The sequence below is a fragment of the Artibeus jamaicensis genome, unplaced genomic scaffold (assembly GCF_021234435.1).
Source record: "Artibeus jamaicensis isolate MK-2021 breed Jamaican fruit bat unplaced genomic scaffold, CSHL_Jam_final contig_585, whole genome shotgun sequence".
NCBI classification, from domain to species: Eukaryota; Metazoa; Chordata; class Mammalia; order Chiroptera; family Phyllostomidae; genus Artibeus; species Artibeus jamaicensis.
Window position 1 is genome coordinate 20,862,759 of NW_026521894.1, and position 8,836 is coordinate 20,871,594.

Here is an 8,836-nt window from a genome sequence, read left to right on the forward strand (position 1 = left end):
CTCCTTGACTGACTCAGCCTGGGAATTATGCCAAAGACCTTGTACTGGATCAGAGGGCTCCTCAGAGAAAATCTGGCCAGGGAAAGAATGTATGTTGTTTCCCTTGAGACCTGCTCTGCCCTGTTGCTGTGAAACAGACACTTGAGCAAAAGCCAACTCTGACCAGAGACAATTCCTGTGTCTTTTCAACTATTATCTATAAATGATGCCAGAGCATGCTGAGCACTGGTTGAGGAGATTTTCGTGCATACTGTGTATGTCTGTGTGAGCTAAACTCAATAAAAACGCAGGGAAGAAGGTATTCAGGACCTTTCTCCTTTGAGGTACTGGTCACCTTTCCTCCCCAAGCAAATCTTGCATTGAGCATTTTTATTTTTCATCCAGGATGACCATGGGAGTTCTACTGGTGGAGGCCCCCATCAGTTTTTCCAGATATTTTGTGTCTAGAAATGTACCCATTTATCCAGGTTGTCTAGGGTATTAGAATAGTTTTTCCTTATGTTTTCTTTCAATCCTTTGCATTTATTTTTTCTCTCAATGTGTCTGGTTAGAGGACTGTCAATATTCTACTTTCAGAAAACCACCTGTTGGGTTCATTGACCTTTTATATTGTTTTTTTGGACTGTCATATTTCTTTCTTCCCTGATCTTTATTATTTCTTTCCTTATAAACACTTTATAGCCAAGAGCGGGAAGCAACCTAGGTGCCTGTCAGTAAGTGAATCGATCAAAAAATTATGGTACATATACACAATGGAATTCTATGCAGCAGAAAGAAAGAAGGAGATCCTATGCTTTGCAACAACATGGATGGAACTGGAAAGTATTATGCTGAGTGAAATAAGTCAGGTGTTGAAGGACAAATACCATATGATCTCACCTTTAACAGGAAGCTAAACAACAAAACAAACAAGCAAGCAAAATAAAAACAAAGACACTGAAATAGAGAACAAGGGGACAGTGACCAAAGGGGAGAGGGGAGGGAATTTCAGGGGAAAAAGAGAAAGGATTTATAGGAACTAGTATAAAAGACACATGGACAAAAACTAAGGGGGGTAGAAATGGGAGGGAGGTGGGGAGCACTGCGGCTGTGGGCTGGTATGGGAGTAAAAAACAGAAAACTGTACTTGAACAACAATTAAATACATTTTAAAAATAAAAATAAAAATAAATAAACACTTTGTGTTTGTTTGTTTTTGTTTTTCAAATTTTTGAACTCTAGATTGTTTATTGGAGTTTATTTGTGGAGATTTTTTGAGATAGCCCTGTAATGCTATATTTTCCTTTTAAGATTGCTTTCATAGTGTTCCACAGATTTTGAATTGTTGTGGTCTCATTTTCATTTGTTGCAAGGTGCCTTCTCATTGCTTCCTTTACCTCAGTGTTGACTTACTGATTCTTTAATATCATGTTACTTAGCTTCCATGTCTTTGTGTGTTTTTCAGGGTACTTCTTAGGATTGATTTCCACTTCCACAGGATTGAGGTCAGATTAAAATCTTGATATGATTTCAGCCTTCTTGAATTTCTTGAGACTTTTTTTATATCCTAACATGTGGCATATCCTAGAAAAAGTTCCATGGGCCCTTGAAGAATATGTATATTCTACTGCTTTGGAATGAAATGCTCTGAAGATATCAAATAAATCCTTCTGATGCAATGTAATTTCAGGCCATGGTATCCTTGTTGGTTTTCTGTCTGGAAGATCTATCCACTGAAGTCAATGGAGTGTTAGAAGCCCTGACTGGGACTATTTTTCTGTCATCCTCTCCCTTTATGTCCATAGATATTTGCTCTACATGTTTAGGTGCTCCTCTATTGGGTGTGTAATTATTAATTCGGGTTAAATCCTCTTGCTGGAGTGTTTCTTCTATCAGTATGTAATGGCTTTCTCTGTCATTTAATATAGCCTTGGTTAAAAGTGTATTTTGTTGGATAGTAATGCAACCCAGCTTTTTCTTTTCTTTCTCTTTGCATAAAATGACTCTATCCATTCCTATACTTTCAGACTGTGTGTATCTTTTGATCTGAAGTGGGTTTTGAGGGAACATGTGTATGGGTCTTGTTTTCTTACCCATTCACCTACCCTATGTCTTTTGGTTGGAGCATTAAAGCCATTTATGTTTAAAGCAACTATTGATAGATACGTATTTAGTGCCATTTTATTTTAACCCTACTTTCCTCTTTTCTTTCTTAATTTCCCTTATTTCTCCTTCTTCTCCTTTTCCTTCTTCTTCCTCTTCTCCTCCTCCTCCTCCTCCTTCTCCTCCTCCTTCTCCTCCTCTTTTTACTTCTAATTCTCTTTGTCCTTCAACTTAAAGAAAGTTCTTTAACATTAGGTGCTGTACCGTTTGGTGTTAACAAACTCCTTTAACTTTTTCTTGTCTGTGAAGTTTCTTATTTCTTCTTCATTTTGAAATGATAGCCTTTCTGGGCCAGGTAGCCTTGGTTGTAGGCCCTTGCTTTTCATCACCTTGAACATTTCACACCGCATGCTTCTGGTGAAAGATTGAAAATGTTACCCTTACCATAAGCCAAAATACTACCAATATCACTGCAACATTGAACATTGTACTGGATGTTCTAGGCAAAACTGTTAGGCAAAAATCAAAAGGCATTCAAACTGGAAAGGAAACAATAAAAATGTCTCTACTCACAGATGATATTATTTTTTTTAATTTGGAAAGTCCCAAGAATCCACAGGGTGGCTTCTAAAGTTAATGGATAAATTCAGGAAACTCATAGGGTACTAGATTAGCAATAGAAAAAGATTTTTTTCTATATATCAATATTGAACAATCTCAAAGGGAAATAGGAGAGCAAATCTATTTACAAAACTCCAAAAAGAATTAAATACTAAGGAATAAATCAAACTAAGTAAGTAAAGGACTTATATGCTGAAAAGTACAACACATTGCTAAAAGAAATTAAAGAATACCTAAATAAATGGAAAGACATCTTGTGTTCATGGATAGGAAGCTAAACATTTTTAAGACCTCAAAATCTCCCACATTATTTCAATTTTAACAAAAATTCCGATTTATTTTCTAAGATTTAGAAAAGGCTATTCTCTATATATCTAAGAGAATTGAAAGCAGGACACAGATACTTGTACACTGATGTTTATAGCAGTATTATTTATAATAGACAAAAGGAGGAAACCATCTGAGAGCCCATCAAGAAATGAATCAGAAATGAAAATGTGACATACACATGCAATGAAATCTTATTGAGCCATAAAAAGAAGTGAAGTTTGGACATATGCTACAAAATGGATGGACTTTGGAAACATTGTGCTAAGTGAAACAAGCCAACAAACATGGGTAAATATTACATAATTTCATGTATATTAGGCACCAAAATAAGAAATAGAGGTTGCTAGGGACTGGAAGGAGGGAAGAAGAGAGAGTTATTATTTAAAGAGTACTGAGCTTTTGTTGAGGATGATGAAAAGTTTTGGATACAATCAGTGCTGGTGTTTATGTAGCATAGGGAACACATTTATTTCCATTGAACTGTGTATACTTATGAGTGGTTAAAACAATAATTATTGTATTAAGCATATTTTATCATGAAAGAAGACTGTATGGGGGAAAGTAAATTTTCTGAGAGCTTTAAATAATTACTGAAAAGCTCACAATCCCAGAAAAAATATGAGAAAAATACTGTAAGAAAAAAGATTAAATATTAGTACTCTATCTGTTTAAAAAGAAATTAAACCAACCTCAAAAAATTACCATTGGTTTAGTTTTCCACTTTTATCATTATTTTTTGTATTGTTGTAGTTTGAATGAAACAAAATGAAATGCTGACGATAGATTGTTTTCAAAATGACAACGATCCTAACAAGGTTGAGATGAGTGTGTCTCAAACTGTCTGTGGTGAAGGGCCTGCTCTGTCATTTTCCCAGGACATCACAGACTGAGATGGGGCCCTATGTGCACAGTACCAGCTTCCTTCACAAGCAGCTCAGCACTGAGTTTCAACAGCCCCTATATGTCAGCTAAGTGTCTGATTGATATTGTCCCGGATTGTGAACAAACAGCTCACAGACACACAGCACAGAGACCACACTTTGAACAGCACCTGCAGTCAGGCAGACCATCTACTATAATAGCTATAGTCCTGGGTAGAGTCCCAAGGTGACATTGAGACACCTCCACATCAGCCACACTGTACTTCTTTCCGTGCCCAGGTTCCCTGAAGACTACCTGAGGCAGCAAAGGCTTCTGATGGTGGGAGATTTAGCATCCAAGGTGGGGTCCACAGGACACTGGGAACCAGTGGATGGTCTATGAAGCTCCTGAGGTGTGAGTTTCAGAGCCCTCATTTGAATGCACCTGCTGAATAAATAAGTACTCTCATACCTAAGTTTTCATAATATTTAAAATAATTTTTAAATTACAGTTGACACTATGATACTAGTTTCAGGTGTATGACATTGTGATTAGACATTTACATAATTTAAAAAGTGATCACTTCCATAAACCTATTGAATAGTATCCATCTGACACCACACACAGTTATTACAATATCATTGACTATATTCCCTATGCCATATTTTACATCATCATGATGATATTGTAACAACCAATTTATGTTTCAGACCCCTGCTTGCAGAGAAGCTGGGGCTCAGACTCAAGGTCACACCCCCTACTAGAAGCACTGAAAGCTCTCCAAGCTGCCCAGCTTGAGGCTGTGGTGGCCCCACTGCAGGGGACAGAGCCAGAGAGCAAGGGTCAGCAGGGCCTGGGGGCTGGCAAAATGCCTGGACTCATGGTGGGCTCCTAGGCTCAGGAGGAGGAGGAGGCAGTGTCTGAGGAGGAGGAGGGGGAGGAGAGGAGGAGGCCATGGCCTCTGTGCCCTCCGCTGAGACCAATAAACTACCGATAGACGGATCGGGCACTGAGGAAGAGGAGCTGACACCATGGAGTGGAAGATGGGGTTGGGGGGAATGGTAGCATCAGTGTCACTGGCTGCAAGATCTCCACCCACTTACAAGGTTACTATAAACTCACAGTCATCTCTCAGGTGTCTCAGCAGGGCCCCTACAGGCAGGGATGGAATCCCTGTGGTCCAACATCGTGGCCTTGCAGAATGTCAAACACCACCAGGTAGAAGAGGTGCTGCAGGAGCAGGCAGTGAGCAGAAGCGGCCTTGCTGGGAGTCCAGAGAACATGGTCACCATCAGGCCTCTGGGGCTCCTGGAAGACCAAAGACCTGGGAGCAGAAGTTTGGTGGCTTTTGCTTACCCCTGCCTCAGCTGGAGATCCGGAAGCACCTAAGGGTCCTCGAGGGTCCTCTGGGCACGCCCCTCCCCCAGAACCTTGCCAAGCACCTTCCTTCCTCGAGCCCAACCCCCAGCCCCCAACTGGGAGTTCCCAGTGTATCCTAGCAACAGGCCCAACAGTTGGCTCTTGGCTTTCAACAGTGTTGTTGGCTACTGAAGGAGCTTGCTGAGATCCGGCTGTTTGTTCGCTATTTGTTCGAGGACAGACCTCATGAAGCGCCCAACGGGCACTTACCTGGGCAGACTCTGCCCCCATCCCCGACCCCAGGTCCGGGGAAGCCAGTGTGGTGATCACCTCGCCCACCAGCTGGTCCCGCAGCAGCAGCAGCCAGTTGTCCATTCTCCTCCACGCTGCCCTAAGTACCTGCGGATTTGGCGGCCATGGCCTGTTGTAACATTCCTGAGACTGTGTGGGAGGATCCACCGGGCCCAGTGCCTTTTCCTGGCGGTCCTTACTTCCTTCTGCAGGTGGTGCTATCAGAGGGCCTTTGGACAAAGGAGAGTGATGCCTCAGCAGGAGCAGGACCCCAGAGTCACAGAGAGGGAGGCCCATCAGGAAAGGGGCCCAGAACACGGAAGCCACCCGAAACCCCAGGCCTCTGTGAGGAGCTCCTGCTGCAAACGGAACGCCATCACCAGCTCCTACAGCTCCACTCGAGGCTTCCCGCCAGTGGAGAGGAGGAGGCAGCCCGCCACTCGCCAGGCCAGGCTGCCCCAGAGGCTCACAAAGACAGTGAGCCAGCAGGGCCCTCAGGCTCCCTCCTCCAGTGTCCAGTCATCTCAGAGGAAGAGCCAGCCTGACAGTGGCCCAGGTGACACCTGCGGTCAGAGACCATCCTCCTCCAGTTGCCAGTTATCTCAGAGGAAGAGCCAGCCTGACAGTGGCCCAGGTGACACCCGTGGTCACAGGCCACCCTCCTCCAGTGTCCAGTCATCTCAGAGGAAGAGCCAGCCTGACAGTGACCCAGGTGACACCCACGGTCAGAGACCATCCTCAAGGAGGCGCTCACCTTCCGGTGACAGGCCCCGAAAGAGGAAGTTTCCTCTGCTGCCACGCAGGCGAGGGGACCCCCTGAGGCTGCCACCAGCGCCTGAGCTGGGTTACAGAGTCAGGCCTGAAGACTTGGATGCTGAGAAGAAGGCAATCTGGCAGCGCATCAACAGCGCTCTGCGGGGTGACCCAAGGCCATGTCGGGCTGCGGTGCTCCACAGCCTCTGAGGTCCTCCCTGCAGCCTGCCCCGGGGACTGCTCCCGCTCATATTCCCAGCATCCCTTGGTCCACCAGCCTGCCAGTCACCTCCTCAGGCAGTGCGGGCCCCTCAGCCTGCACACCCACAGCCATGGCCCCCAAGACTTCTTCGGACTTGGACATCACCCTGATAGACACCACCCCAGTTGACACGACCCCAATGGACACGACCCCAGTAGACACCACCACTATGGACACGACCCATATGGACACACGTCACCTACCTACGCTCATTTCTCAGGGGCTCCTCGGGTCTCCACAGGTGGAAAACAGGCAACTGTGGCCCCAGCCCAGGCCCCAACCTCTACTGCAGGCCAGACAGCCCTGGGCAGCACCACACAGGTCACCTTGGGCACACAGGCCGCCACACAGTCCAGCACACAGGCGGGCACACAGGCCGGCACACAGGCAGGCACCCAGACCAGCACACAGGCAGGCACACAGGCCAGCACACAGTCCAGCACACAGTCCGGCACACAGGCAGGCACACAGTCCAGCACACAGGCAGGCACACAGGCAGGCACACAGGCCAGCACCGGGTCAGCTACTGCTGCCCCTGGTCCCTCTGGCACAGCCACTCAGAGCATTGGGGGAACCCTGGGCCGGACCTCCCGGAAGCGCTCTAGCCAACGCACCCTTGTAGTTGCTACAGGCCCCAACCCTCAGAACAACCCTGTGCTTGGGGGCACCACTGCCCCCATGTTAACTCCCCTCCCAGGAGGTGCACCCAAGCACAGCGCCCACCCTTCCAGTGGAGGGCTGGGCACCACCAGCAACGTGGCATCCAGTGGGGGGTCCCTCCCAGCCTCCACCCCCAGCTACCCTGCCACTGCTGTGGGCACCTCCAGAGCTGGTAGGACCACCAGCCTACCAATCACTTGGGCAGTTGGTGCGGTCCCATCAACCAGCAAGTCCTGGGGCTTGGCTCCCAATCCTGCCTCCCACACAGATGTCACCCCCATGGACACCACCCCACCTAAGTAGCTTCCTCTTGGGGGCTCCTCTCTGTCACCAGCAGGAAAACCTTGCAGTTTTGGCCGCACCATCGCTTTGTCAGAAAACCTTTGGGTCATCAACCGAGTTTTTATTGAAGAAGGAAGAATTCTCTTTGAGCCCCAGTGCAGGGCCTTTTTTCTGCTAGGTGTCAGCCAAGAACATCATGAAACCCAAGACAGGGTCACAGCACAGGCTTTGTTCAGCAGCCAGAGAATGGTGAAGAGGGAGCTGATATGAACTCTCAAATCTACTTCTCCTTTCTCTGGGGTCCGAGAGGTTGTACTGTCTATAACAGGAGGTTGGAGATGAAGGGGTGGTGCAGGCAAATATGAAGGAGGAATCTTGGTCTCTTTCCAGAGCAAAGGAAGCTGGCAACTACAGAAACCAAAGGAGGCAGAATTGGTAAGATCTTGGGCAGTGGGATGGCCTGCTTTCTCCTCTCACATCATGTCACAGTGCTGTGACTTGAAGAGACCAAGCAGGACAGCACAGTCTCACAGGTGCTGATGCCAAAGCTGCAGCCTGTGTTTGCTGGCTGGGCCAGGGCCCCTGCTCCCCTGAGCTCATCCTCAGCTTGGCTGACCCATCCCCTCCTTAGTGCTGCACAGGTACTCCTGCCTGGGCTGCAGAGTCCCCCAGGGGAGCAGGGGCACAGTTACTTGTTTAGAGTTGATATTTTAGTAGAACTGAGAATAGTTTATTTAAGATTCAATCATCTTTAAATCAATAGTGTTTTACTTTTAATTGTTTTTGTCAAACATTTAAAAATATTTTATTTATTTATCCTTAGAGGGGAAGGGAAGGAGAGAGGGAGAGAAATATCAGTGTATGGTTGCCTCTCGTTAGTCCCCTCCTGGGAACTTGTCTGCAACCCAGGCATGTGCCCTGACTGGGGAATGGAACTGTGGTTGTTTGGTTCACAGGCCCGGGCTCAATCCACTGAGCTACACCAGCTAGGGCTACTTTTAATTGTGTACTTGTATTTCCTTGTATGGATCTATGCCAGTTTTTTTATTCACATGCCATGAAAGATCTGATGATTTTCAAAATGGTTTTTTAAGCTAACTATTATAATAGGTGAATATTGGTATTTCATTTGAGGCATTAAGTTGCCCCATAGTTTCTGAATTACTAATGAGAGCTTTCTCATATGCTTATTACCATCCATATATTTTCCTTGGGGCAGAATCTTCAGATCTCTATCTCACTTAAAATATTCAGTTTTGGGGGGTTTTTTATCTAAAAATTTTTCACATATCCAGGCATATCAAAAGTGTGAGTCCTCTGATTTGTCCTTTTTCA

General features: G+C 45.9%; 1 long non-coding RNA gene across 2 annotated transcripts; it reads right to left on the reverse strand.

The window, feature by feature from the left end:
* Positions 1 to 1,229: 1,229 nt before the first annotated feature.
* Positions 1,230 to 5,803, reverse strand: LOC128628178 (uncharacterized). 2 transcript variants are annotated; one of them, XR_008392509.1, is made up of 4 exons: positions 5,653 to 5,803; positions 5,017 to 5,202; positions 4,210 to 4,341; positions 1,230 to 2,496 (listed from the first exon to the last, which is right to left on the reverse strand). It is a non-coding gene; the product is annotated as an uncharacterized LOC128628178 (long non-coding RNA). The 2 variants fall into 2 exon arrangements; XR_008392510.1 differs by having other exon boundaries at positions 5,524 to 5,803.
* Positions 5,804 to 8,836: the final 3,033 nt, after the last annotated feature.